This window comes from Bombus affinis, chromosome 14, assembly GCF_024516045.1.
Source record: "Bombus affinis isolate iyBomAffi1 chromosome 14, iyBomAffi1.2, whole genome shotgun sequence".
NCBI lineage: Eukaryota > Metazoa > Arthropoda > Insecta > Hymenoptera > Apidae > Bombus > Bombus affinis.
This window is the reverse complement of record NC_066357.1, coordinates 8,463,885-8,477,634: the sequence shown is the minus strand read 5'-3', so window position 1 is coordinate 8,477,634 and position 13,750 is coordinate 8,463,885. Positions and strand designations below refer to the sequence as shown.

General features: G+C 36.0%; 1 protein-coding gene across 4 annotated transcripts in view; it reads right to left on the bottom strand.

Annotated features, from left to right (window-relative positions):
- Positions 1–13,750, bottom strand: part of LOC126924224 (dopamine receptor 1-like) — a 57,618-nt gene that overhangs the window by 4,883 nt on the left and 38,985 nt on the right. The window lies entirely within an intron of this gene.

Below are 13,750 nucleotides of genomic sequence, written 5' to 3'. Positions count from 1 at the left end.
TAAAGTCATCGTCAATTGTCGATTAGTATTCATAAGGTGTATTTAATATCAAATAGATAATCAATGGATTAGATCTCTAACATTATCATGTACAATATTACGGTAGTTTCTTTGATATTACGATATGTAATACTACAACAGCATCATATTTAATGTTTGAGGCTAATATTTAATATTTTTTACGGATAAAACCGGCGTTCTATTTCATATTGATGATCACGGGAAAAAGATACGATAAGTTACATTTTTCACGCGAGAACATTTTTAAATCCATCACCTTGTCAAACCAATGATATATTATCAAAACTGTTATTATTAATTTTCGTTATGCGGCTATTTTGAAAAATATTTACGCGAAAAATATCGTTTTTTACATTTTAAATATTAGGAACGCTGTTGGTTTCTCCGCGGAACTTCATGAATTTGTTGCTGGAAGGTTCATATTTTTGGATCGAATATCTTTTTTTTTAATCACGTTATATCAAAGTACGCTTTTATAACCATCAAACAACATCAGACAACAGCAAAATCGGAAAATCAACGAAATTGTACTTGTTACATGTACTGTTCTTGTTATATGTAATCTCGATACAGCAATGATTTTTAACGCTAACGCCACTCGATTTCTCCTGTTCTTTGATGTCGACCGAGCAGTATTTAACCGCTATACTAGAAATTCCCGTGGCCCGCCCTCGCTTTTAAGGCGCTCGTATTTTTTCTCCACTGTCCTGTTGGAAAAAACCTCCGCACCGCTTGTATGCAGGTGCATTGATTTTCTGGACGTAGTGTAACGCATGCATATGCAAAGGGAAACATTTCATTGCGGTGATAGACTGCTCTCGCCCTTTTTTAAACTCATTACTTAATTAAAAAGATAGACGCCATCAACAAAGCAAATTGTTACTCACGTTTGTTTTATACGTGAAACAAAATTGCCTTTGCGACACTCGAGATCCTATTCGGATACTTTTAACGTAACGCAGCAGAGCTTCCACTTAAACCGACTTTTATTTATGTTAATTACGTTACATCTGTCGCGGAGATAATTAGAGAGGCTCTCGTCGGAATTACGTCTTTATCTGCTTGTTAGCTTTTTCACATTTTCTACTTCGTTTGCGTTCTCATCGAACGTGTACGTAACGACTATTACACTTTACGCTTTATTTGATTAACCTGTTAACCGGGTCGTTTCTTATTTGAAAATTTCTCTAATTACGAAATTAATAGCTAATAAAGTCGGAACAACTTTAGCTGAGTCGGCTTTAGGTCTTGCAAATTTACATACGATATGATCCGTCTTTAAAAACTAGCTTCCTCTGGCAAAACTCAGTTGTTTCACTTCCGATGAAGTAGATCTTTACGTTTCAATTCGTGGAACATCTTTCATCCATATCAAATCGTTGAAAAAATAGAGCAAGGTATCTATTTCCTTAAAATCTTTGCTATAATATTCAGTTGGAAATTAAATTAAGCGTATAGATATGTTGTAAAGTTGTTTGAAACATCATGCATAGAAATACTTTATAAATGAAAGTATCTTAAATGCGAATAACTTAAAGATCGGTTCATTGGTCTCTTCGATCTCAAACCAACCAAATACAACGTATTCATGGATTTTATATTTTTTATATGACGATTATGCGGTTTGAGCGTTAAAGAATTAACAGAAACGAAACGACGCACGACAAATGAAAAACATCCGAGCAAAAATATTATTATGCCCAAGAGATTATCAATTCGTGTGACGAGGTGACTGATCTTTCTTGCTTAACACGTTAAAATTCTGTTAAACCTCGTTAAACCTTCCCTCTTTTTTTGTTTCTCTGCCAAAGAAAGGTGTTTGCTATTGCAGAAAGAGAAAAACCGGTCTCATAAATATCAATTTTTTTGATAAGCTGTCGGAGTCCTCCCTTTTCTCGTTTTATGCGAATTTTGCCTCGTTTATTTCACCGACGTACAGAATTTACGTGGCCGTAGCGAAATAAAAGAACGATTCATTTTCAGGCGGCATTTTGACGCGTTTGGTAAAGGTACGTAACGCTTACGGTGCAAAAAAAGAAGCGAAAGGAACGAATATTAAGAACTTACGTGTCAAAGAAGGTATGTGAGAATCAACTGACGACGAGAGAAATATTTGAAAGAACGAAGAAATTGCAAGTTTTCGAGATTTACGATTCCTTGTTCTTCCATCGCCGAGGATTAATTGCTCATCCTATTGAATTTCCGACATTCAGCTTGACCTTGCGCACTTACGAACCGTGTCCCTCAAATAATCTCAAAGAGAAATCTCGGCGAATTGGATCGTTCGGTTGTTTTTCGAGAGTGAAAGAGAAGATGAAAAAGTTTGACAAAATACGGCGACGTTTCACCAGGATTTCAACGTTTCACAACGAAAGTTATGCGAGTTTACGTGGCCAGTGAGCAATTTTTGATATATACGCAACCGTATGGAAGTATGTTAATCGATTAGTTGATTTGTGTTAAAAATATTTGAATCTGACCAAAAGTATATAATTATTAATTAGATGCAGCATTTATTACCTCTTTATGGAAACATCAGACTGTTTTAAATTAGCTATTAATAAACATCGTAACAGTATCTTCCACTATACGTGTATGTACATTTAAAGACTACGGGGAAAGAAACGATTCGGCGATATCTCGTTAAATCGAGCCAATTGTACGGATTGAACGGTTGGATCAATTTGTCTTAAATCGGAAACGAAATGAAACATATTATTCAGATTTTCTCGATGAATAATTCGTTCAAACTTTATCGACTTTATAGTTTTCATTTAACCATTTGTCAAATTGCTCCGATATAATCGAGTTAGTCATAAAAGCAGATCAAATATTTGCTCCATTTCCCAGAATGTTCTTTAAATTGTTACAGCTCAATTAGAAAGACTATACTTCTGTAACGAGAAAACTAGAACACTTGTAGTTTGAGCGGGATTTAGTTGATGATTAGAACCTTAACACTTTGACTGCCACGCCGAAATCACATGTTTCGTTCGGGACGCCACGGGAGTATTTTTATTATTCAAAACGTATAATGGCATGGATGTGTAGTATCGTGGACGAGAGGCCTAAGAGATATCGGGCGAACTATAAACAATGTCGCGAGAAAGCCGAAGTGTCGACAGGCCCAACAATGTATCGTTGGTCTTTCAATCGAATAGTTACGCGGTGAAGGCCAGCCTGACCTTGGCCACGAGCGGTTGCGAAACACGTGCGTGGTAGGGCTAAGCCAAAAGACAAAGGGATGCTAAGGGAGAAAGACGAATTAACAGTCAGTGTTAATCGAGAAGTCAGGGATTGCGAATTGCATTGTCGAGAGAGTGTGGTCCGCGTTAAACCGTGGAGCGTTGGAACCGTGGTGACGAGAGTTGCAAATTAACTATTTAGTTGTTTTAATTATAGTACGTTATTGTATTTAGTTCACATTAAACAACCATCGTTTCCTGTTTAACCAACACCTGTTTAATCCATTTTAAATAAACTATTCTAAATAATAACCATCGTTTTCTGTTTAACCAACACCTGTTTAATCCATTTTAAATAAACTAATTATAGTAAGATCCTACAGATGTAAGACAACATTCTCCCCCAATGGACCGTTTGTCTTATTGGTGGTCACGGGTGACCACCGTGGCGCCTTGGTAACAGTTGATAGCGACATATTATAACGAGGCTTTGTTTATTTCAACAAACCATTCGCATTCGTTATTTCGTCGTAAGCAAAACGTGCAGAATATATTGTTGAAGCGTGTAGAAGATACTGTTTACTAATATCTGCTCATTCTATATATAATAGTAAGGTATGTGCACGCTTTTAACTACAATTATGTGATTATAAAGCAGTATTTACGATTATTTTCTAAGGTGTGTTTATAATAATATTCGTAGATTACCCCTCAAATATATGGAAACACAGTGCATCGTTGGATGCAAGATTTGCTCTCATTTTTTTTTATCGATGTTCTAATAGAAATGTTTAATCGTTCAATGGGGCACTTTTTATTTCAAAGTATCTTCTATTTATCGGTTATATTCAAAATGCCCTAATTGTTAATTTTCATTCAATTTTTACAATCGTAAGAAGTTCAAGCGCTCCGGTCACCAATGATCATCGTGGTGTCATAGGAGAAACCGTGGCTGGTCATATACCGGTCAACGTGGCAGTCAAAGTGTTAATTAGTAATACGTGTTTTACAATCGAATATGATATACCTATGTCGTTTCAGTAATTGCTTGTCAGAGGCTTACAGTGTAATACATAAATTCGCGATGTTGAATATGAAATTGAAATTTCTATTATTCGATCCACGAATACGAGAATTATGGTAAAATCGGTCAGAAAGCGTGTCGATACGTGAGCGTATAATTCACGAAGGCTATTATGTTCTCAGTTTCATACTATTTCCTAGGATTTATTTTCACATAAGTTTAGTTTAGATATTTCCTTATAATATGCTCTATTTCACGAACTTACACAAATAATAATAGATTTAAAAATATCAATAAATACAAAACATGCAAAGCAGTAATATTTATATATTAAAATAGTAAAAAAGAAAAAACACTACAGCACTAACAGAAGTATACCTGTTATGCAAAAATTGGTATTTCTTAGATTAACATCGCGTACATTTACTTGTATTATTTCCTTATTTATATCTTGTTTAATGATTATACATTTTGATCGATGCAAAAGTTTTGGTATTTTTTACATTAAAATCAACGCGGTCTCTATATCGGAATTTTTAACATCGCAACTTTTATGGCGTTAACATAAAGAGAAATACATTTTGGTTGATAAATCGGTCGCGAATCGCGGTATCTTCGAAATTCAACATTCGAAATTCAACCAGCAGATATCGAATGCCACTGACAGGCGGTATTGTGCTTTTTTTCCGAAAGTGAACGTGCAGAAATGACGTAGCGGAAAACGGTAGTCAATGGAGCGGATGAATGTGCTGCGATACGGGTGTAGAATCGGGAAACGTGTACGCGTAGGTTTATCTATAGAAAATTCGAAAATCCACGACACACCGGTTCTCTTGTCATGATACTGATGGATTTTTGGATAAAACTTGGCATGCTACCACGTGCGATGATAGGAGATCAACGACGACAGTCAATACTTGACGAAAAATATAATTTAACAAGATCTTTTATCGTTTTTCGAAAGGTTGATCGATTTACGCTTAATTTGTTTCGCCTTTTGGAAAATTTGATACTATACACGAAGTTTCGCTGGTCATAGTATTGAGAGGATGGCGATTCTGTACGAAAAGATACGTCGAAAATATGGAATAAGAGGTTTCTTATATGATTTCGTAAATAATTTAAAGTTAAGCAACTGTCTTCTTCCACTTGAAAAATTGTATTTTTGGTGCTTACTGTGTTCTTTTACAAGGACGCTTGAATTAGGATGCTTCAATTATTACTCGTATATTACTTGACAAATTATCAAACTTATTTTCCTCGAAAACGAAACTAATAGTACGAACAAAAGTTATATTCTATGTTTTTTATTTCTTTTTGCACGTAGTTTGTAGAATTTCATGCGCCGTGGTTGCTGGCACGCTTTATATAGCAGCAAGCGTGGGTAGATTCTAATTCCGGAAGACGAAATATCGTATGTACGTATATGTATACAATAATGTCGCTTCCAATTAAGTTTCCCCATTTTAATTAAACGCATTTTCGGTTTCTGTAACGTTCTGCATCCATTTTCTCTGCGTTATTTACGCATAAACCATGCTCGATGAAAGACTGCGATGCATTAGTACGATTAATTGTTCCACGTAATTGAATTTTCGAATCCATGGCTTAAGCTCGTGACACATAATTTATTTGGAAATCTCGCCGGTTATGATCGAATTAACCTCGTCAACAAGCGTAGGGGTTGCTTGTTAACAACCGCGTAACACTTTTCATCCTCCTTGTGACGAAACTAATTCGACGAAATTAATTTAACGAAAGTCTCAAATGCTGGCACACCCTGCTAACAGCTCTCGATTAAATCCCGAGATAGTCCGATATACTATCACGTTCAAATGTGTTAGAATATCTGTTGGCTTGTATAGAACGCGATAATTAGTCCAGTTAATGCGGTTAATCAAACAGAAAGTTGTGTTCATATGATGTAACGGTGTTTAAAGTACGTGGGAAAAAGTGTATGTACTTGTACTCGACACATTACACGAGTATGATAAATTTTCAAATTGACTTTCCTCAGAAACAAAGCATCTTATGAACAAATTGTATTCCACATTTTCGACTTATTTTCGCACGTAGAATAATATCCTGTCGATCATTTGCTCCTGTTCGTTTTATAATTAGCCATGTTAATTTCCTCGAAAACGAAGCATCATACGAAGAGAAATGTATTCTACACTTTCTTTTTATTTCTTCTTAATGAATCAGCCTATGTCCGCCTATACGCGTTATACAGCCGCATCATATATATGTATAATTGACAAGATTTTTGTTACTAAAACAAAGTCCCAAAGAAGAAAATAATTTTTGGAAGTTTTAAGTTCCTAATGATTCGTTTATATCATTTTGTTGACAAGTATGCCAATACTGTTGAACCAAGATGAAGGCCAGTTAACTAGCTCTTACTAACTAACTAATTGTTAACTAGTTGTTAACTAACTAATTAACTAACAGTTAAGTGAGCCAAATAACCCTTTCTCACCAAGTAATTTGTAGACGAAGGAAATACAAATTATGGAACAAGAATTATTATCGTACACTTCTGTAATTACTAAACTACGGTATTGTAAATGTGGAAAATTTAGGATGCTGCCAGTTCGATGGTTACAGTTGGTAATCTGCGAGTCTGTATCTTCACAACACCTGTAGCTGATAGTAGCATTTCTTGGTAACTAATTGGCCCAAGTGGTCAGTACAGTTTCTTGGCACAAACTACATTTATATAGTTCCAGGCATTAGATGCAATAATGTAGAATTTGCTTGGAGAATTGGAGGGATTCGAGCGTGTAAGGGCGCATGTCTGCGCTAATTAGAGCATTAACGAGCTCGTTTGTCACGGCTATGGTGTAGCTACTACTATAATTATGGTGAAACGATTGTGCCCACCACGAAGCACTATCGTAGGCAGCCGGGGTTAGCTTTCCTGCAGTTCGATCCTTTATCCGTTCGAATCTAATTACATCGGTTGGTTAAAGTCAACGAACAGGGGATAAGAGGGAAAGTAAATCAGGAAAACAATGATTCGAATGACGTGATCGAGAACAATTTGTCGTTCCGTCTCGCCACGTTAATACCGTCGCCCTCGGAACGAAAGGTTCTTTCGTTTAAACTGTTTAAAGGGTAGGGCGCGAGTGATAAAGGGATTGAAAGAAATAAAGGATTCAACGAGCCGGTTACAAAGCGGCTGTCGGTTGTAAAGTGAACTCTAATGTCTTGCCGTACTTGATCTCGTAAAGCCGGGATTAATCGTTAGATTTATCGTTATTATGGTATTACGTTCTTGTCACTGTACTCTCAAATTGATTTTCGATGGTCCGCCATTGAAACCGATTATTGCAAGTTCGGGAAGGAACGTTTCCCTATACGTTGTCGTTCACAAGTATTTGTAACAAATTGTTGCAAATATGTAAAATATATTTCAACCGGAAATCTTTCATTCGTTGAAGATCAGGCAATCAGACAACGCATAAAAATGATTCGCAAGCTCAACATTACTGACAAACGTAAACTTCTGCAGATACTTTTGTTAGTTTGAGGTAGAAGAATTGTATGAAAGTAATACGTATTTTAGGAAAATTCTATTTTTCCATATTACGAGCATTCTGCGCGTCTTTGCATCTTCAAGTTTCCTGTAAATGTAATTCCAAAGTGTTTTTTTATATGACACACATAAAATACACCGATGAAAGTTTTTACCATACCTAAGTGTCCAAATCATTCGATTTATCACAGGTCGTGGTAGTTTGAAGTTAACAAATTTACGCTGCAAAGGCCAAACTTTTATTCAATTTCTGCCTAAGCGCGGGATCGTCTGTGAGATCTATCCACGCAGCTGCTTTCCTCTAAATGCAAAAGCGAAATCAGTGTTACGTGAGTGGTTTTTCCATAGAAATTGAAAAAAGTCCACGCACGCGACGTTCAACGCTGGATGCAGGTTGCGCTAGGTCGCGTATGACCTCAGGTGCACCTGCGGGCAGGAGACGTTGGCATATCGACCAATGCCCTGCTCTCGGTGACCTCTATCTACCTTCCTTGCCCATAGTAATTTATTACTAAATTTATTACAGTATCTTGAAATTCTGTGTGTCGTGACATTACACGCTATCGATCAAAAACTACATGCGAGAGAACGTTCTTCGATACACCGTACTTATACCATCGCCCATAAGTATTTAAACACAGATACAATTCGACCAAAAAATCGATATTTTTATCATTAGGTCGTTCAATATTCATTCTTCTATTATTCAGACGTTTTCAGCTTGGAATTTATCGTCCTTTTTAGACACCTGTTGTGCCAATAAATTTCAGCTTCATCTCACAGGTCAAAGTTTTGTCCACGGTTGTTTCTAATATTTCCATAAGGAATGTGGTTGATTTTTGAGATCAAAATTTTCTTTTTTAAATCTACCAAAATCGTTTTGTATAATAATAAATAAACGTTACGATTGAAAACTTCTCGTTTCTCTACTGTTAATTATTGTGATTTATCTCTTGCCATAACTAGGGTTACTATGAGTCATAATTTAATGTCATTTATTGTAACATCTTATAACATCGTTCTTATCATCTTTTGCCAAGGCACGAGTTTCTACGAGGGATAACAAGTTTTTTGTCAGTAGAAAAATTGCAAGTAGCACGTTTGATGAGTGCGATGGGAGCAATGTTAGCCAAAGGCTACGCCGCGCTTATCGAAGTCATTTCCATCTCTTCTGTGCGAAAAATGTAATTTTCCGTTTCATCTTCTGGGAATGTAGCTCATTCCCATTTACTCGGTTCTTTCTTATCTGACTCGCGACTTTGTGATACCTTCAGAGTCTTTGCCGAGGCTTTTCAAAAAAAGATACTTTCTCAACGACATGGAGATACTGTCACTTTTGATTTTATGAACGGTAACCGCTGTATTCTAACGCTGTACGAACAACTTTTTGAAGATCTCTCGTCGTTCAGTGAAAGCTAAAATCGTTGACAATTCGCAGCTGGTGCACACGTGATGTGTGTGATGCGAAGGAATGCGAGCACCGAACAATCAAAGAAAGTCGAATCGATAGACAGCTTGCAACGAAAATAACTTGCGTTTCGTGCAACTATTCTTTAATAATAATCATTGACTTTATAATAATTATAGAACCTCTCAAAACTTAATATCTTTCATCTTTTTCTTTTTTTAGTAAAATTGTAAGGTGTAAGTGAATTCTAACAATAGATTTAATATTTATATACAAATATATATTTTTCTAATAAAAATATATCGTATATTATTATATTTAGATTATATATATATATATAGGCTAGTATTTAATATATCAACGTAGGTTATTCGCTTTTTCCTATATCTGTTAATCATATGAAATTTACCTTAAATTTGTTTAGATTACTAGAAGTTAAAAGTTAGTTAAAAATCATTTTTATACCCATTCTACGCCCCAATGTTTGGCTTGTTGTTTATTTCTATGTTGATATATTAAATAAGTTTCAACGTACGTATGTTTCTCCATGCGATGCTAATCCAATCACCAGCACTCTATATGATATTCTACGTTTCCAAGATAGAATTCTGGAAATTTGAATTTACTTCCATCTAACGTCTGGTAATGTGATTTAAACGATATACAGGCGAATTACAGTCTATCTGCTCTCCTGTTTTATTGTCAAAATTGAGGGGCATTGTCAAGTAAATTCATATCATGTAGCGATAGTTTATAGCCAGCTCGCTAGTGTTATAACGAGGAAGCAATTTCGGCAGGTCTTCCGGCTGAAATCCGTTCTCGTTCTGTCTAATTCGCGCGTCGAGGGGAAAAGGCAGATGCTATTTGGAAAGGCAGAATTTGCACACTGACGCTTGTTAATTTCGTTAATGGATAAACGGGAGAATGTTATGTCTGGATTTCAGCGATACGCCATTGCTTATTTTCTGTGAAACCGTCCTTTTAATTATGTTAAATTAAATTCCCCGATATTTTGTTGTTTGGTTTCAAACCTGCCGTAGCCTTCCAATCTCTTTTATCATCCAACTCTAGTTTCTATTCTAAGATATTTTTCATTTCTAATACTTCAATTAGATTATTCAGTCGTTTCGTTAAGAAGATCCTTAATTTTGAAATGTACCTTTACGCAAATTGCCTCGACGTATCTTATTTCTGTGAGATTTGCGTGCTCTTTCGGTTCGTATAAAAAAGTCGAAGGAGTTGCATCGTCGATTGAATAGGTTGTCAGGCGCGACACGTCTTTCGATGTTTGCATATTAAAATTATGTCAGAGGCTCGTAATCAGAGCGATCGATGTGACAGGACTAGTTTTCGCCGTACCAAAACGGGGTTCAATTTGGGTTAGTTTAAATCTGTCCTATTTCTTAAATGTCCATTGCTTTGTTCTAAATATATGTGTACGTACGTACGTACATATCGCTGGAAAATATCGATATCGATTTGGTATTACTGAAAACGGAATTAGCTGCAGGGAATTTTTCATCCAAGTCAGTTGGGCATTGGGTCGATCACGGGCTCGAAACGGAATTTATTAACTTTCAGATACAGCGTGTTGCCACTGCACGGCATCCGCGATAGTTGAATAAATAAACAAGCAACCGGATCGAAATATCGAAGTTTCAATGGGTTTTGGCACGTACATTATGCGTTTGCCGGTTTAGAATAACATCAATTTATCAAGTGGCACGTGAACCACCTTTCATTAACAAGTTGCGAGCGTACAACGTATCGTTTATAATTTACGATCATCGTTGCTACGTTCTGTTCTAAGCTTTCGAGCGTGAACTCTGCGCTTTCGAAATGTTTGCATAAATAATGCGAATCGAATAATTTGCATAAATCATTCGATTGTCAGGATTTTCAGGAAGAGAATATTTGTGCAACGGTGTTCTCATAAATTTAGTTTAATTAGATATGGAATTATGTTAATCATCGACAGAGTGCAGATATTTATATAAACTCGTATTTTCGTGAACGTAATCAAAGAAATGGAATTGCGAAATATTTATTCTTCCTACTAGATGTTTTAATTAGTTTCTCATGCATTTATGGAAAATTCAAAGGTGTAAAAATATAAAGGTACAATATACAGAAGTATATAAGATATCCAAAATAAACCGTACAAATAAAAATAATATTCAGATTATGCACGTGTAACCGTACAAAATTTCGAATATAAGTGTTACAACGTTTATCTCCATATTGATTTGTATTCTTCTTAATCGTTAACTCGATAATCACCATTTGATTTCGTTTTACAAATTCCAGATGCGAGGTAGGAAACCACGTTACTTATGGACTAACTCGATAATTTTCAGCTGTTTGTACGTTTAATAGCGGGTCAACAATTGCGGTTGTTCTGTTACCATGGATTACTGTCAGTTAATTGAGATTCTGTCCTTGTTAGTTGCCTCTGCAAACCAGTGTAACTACTGGCTTAATAGTAATCAAACTGTTAAACCAATACGTATAGTACTGTAAAATTTACTTATACTGTGTGCGCACCTTGTATTATCAAATACACGCGTCGTAATAAGAGAATGGTCGCACTTGGTGCCCTGGCGTTGTAAAAACTTGACGGTTACACGGGGTCAGAAAAAGCTTTACGTGTCTAGATTCTACTAAAACAGCAGCAGGCTTGGCAATAAGGATTTTTACAACAATGACAGATGTGAACCACGACGACGCAACGCGACGTGGAGAAATAAGAACGTGATATGGCGAGTCAGAAATGGAACTGTCTTTGCATCTTGTTAGTGCAAATTATTAGACCGGCTGACATTTACAGGCCGAATATTAACGAAGAACACGGCAACGCGCTTATCGTGTCATTTATAGCCGAAGACACGGCAGAAATATAAATCTATATTTATTGGTTTCATTTTACTTTTGCTTCATCTGGAGACTAAAACAGGTCATTTGACTTAGATAGTCGAAGCGAAAAATGACTTTGCAAAGAAATATATACTTTTTAGAAATACGCGATAGATGTAACACGTTGATTCGAATTTTTGTTAGACTCAGATAAAATCCGTTTTAAAAGTAGGTGCTAAATTTCTGAAATTTGTTAAACGGTTAAGTCAATCGTTTTCAGGTAGTTCAATAAAGTAAATACAATTGAGCAAAAGCACGCTTTTGATAACGTTTCGATAACGTAGAATTGATTAATATTGAATTGATCGTTGAATTTTAGAATCGCTCATCGCGTTCTCTCTCTGTAGTCAGCGTATTTCACCCCCGCAGCAAATGAAAAACAACTTAGGTAATATAGCAGTAACTGACGCACAGTATATGAAATGTTTAAATTGCTTTCCTGTAAAAGATAGAAAATGTAATTTATTATATCCCTTGCCTGTAGTTTTCGTTTGAGAAATATAACGAGATCGCGACTTTTCCGAATATCCTCGTAACATGTATTAAAACAATAGAGTTTACGTAGGAACGGAGAGAAGTAGGACTTCGTAGCAATCCAATTTTCATTGTGCCATCTTGATGTAATGAGAGTTCGATAGAACTTTGATCGGAAGCTTTCTCCGTGGTAATAATATTAATTGTTCAGCGGCCGGATCGACCGTTGTGAAACTTTGTCTATTTCGCGTGAAACTTAACACTTCTTTGCTTTCCATTTTCTCCGATGCTCTCTCGTTTCCCTCCTTCCACTTTAACACCTTGTTTCTCTTCCTTTTCTATTCTTTTTTTTTTATAACAATGAGATTTCGGTAATTACGCGGCATAATTGGCCAGACGTGAAAAATAATGCAATTTACTTCCTAGTAGGTTAATTAAAGAATTTTAATTATCAGGATTTCAGCCGCGGTGTCGTTCGTTCAGGGTCGAACGGGATTCTATCCAACGATAAATTCGCTGTACTAGAATCTTAATTAAGGAAATTTCTTTATGCAGCGTGACTTGAAACAGGAAAAAATTATCTGTTCCGTTCGTTCGATACAACGTCTACGGTGAAGAGCGTAATTGTACCTGAAATAACAAATTTTGTATAGATCATGAATATCGAGGTACACAGGTGTTTGTTCGGTCGGTGTTTTTTGTTTTGCCCGTAACGAAAAGTATTCAGTGATTTTATGTTTTACTTGCTAGAACTTCGTCAAAAATCCTATAGCTTTTAGAATTGCTCTAACGCGATTTGGCAAGGTCTGCACAAGATTTTAGCGGTAACCAAGAATAATTTCATCCTATCGCTTTTCAATCTTCTCCTGTAATTCAAGAATCGATGTCAGTGTGGATTCAAAAGAGGGCTTCGTACTTTTCGTTCTAAAAATTCTCTCGAACCTTCGATTACGATTAAAATCGACGTTATATAGGGGGCAATCCGACGCAGAAAAATCCAAAAGACAGTTTTTGAACGAATTTTGCGTAGCTTTCTCCGTGTGTTAGGACCTCGAACCTATCGAGGTTGTAAATGTTTATTCACGAAACGGTATATTTTTAACCGCACGTAACTAATTTTTCTGCAACATATTTTCATCGTGCTGCTTCGTTATATCGTTTATTCGATAAACTAGGCCAATATCAAT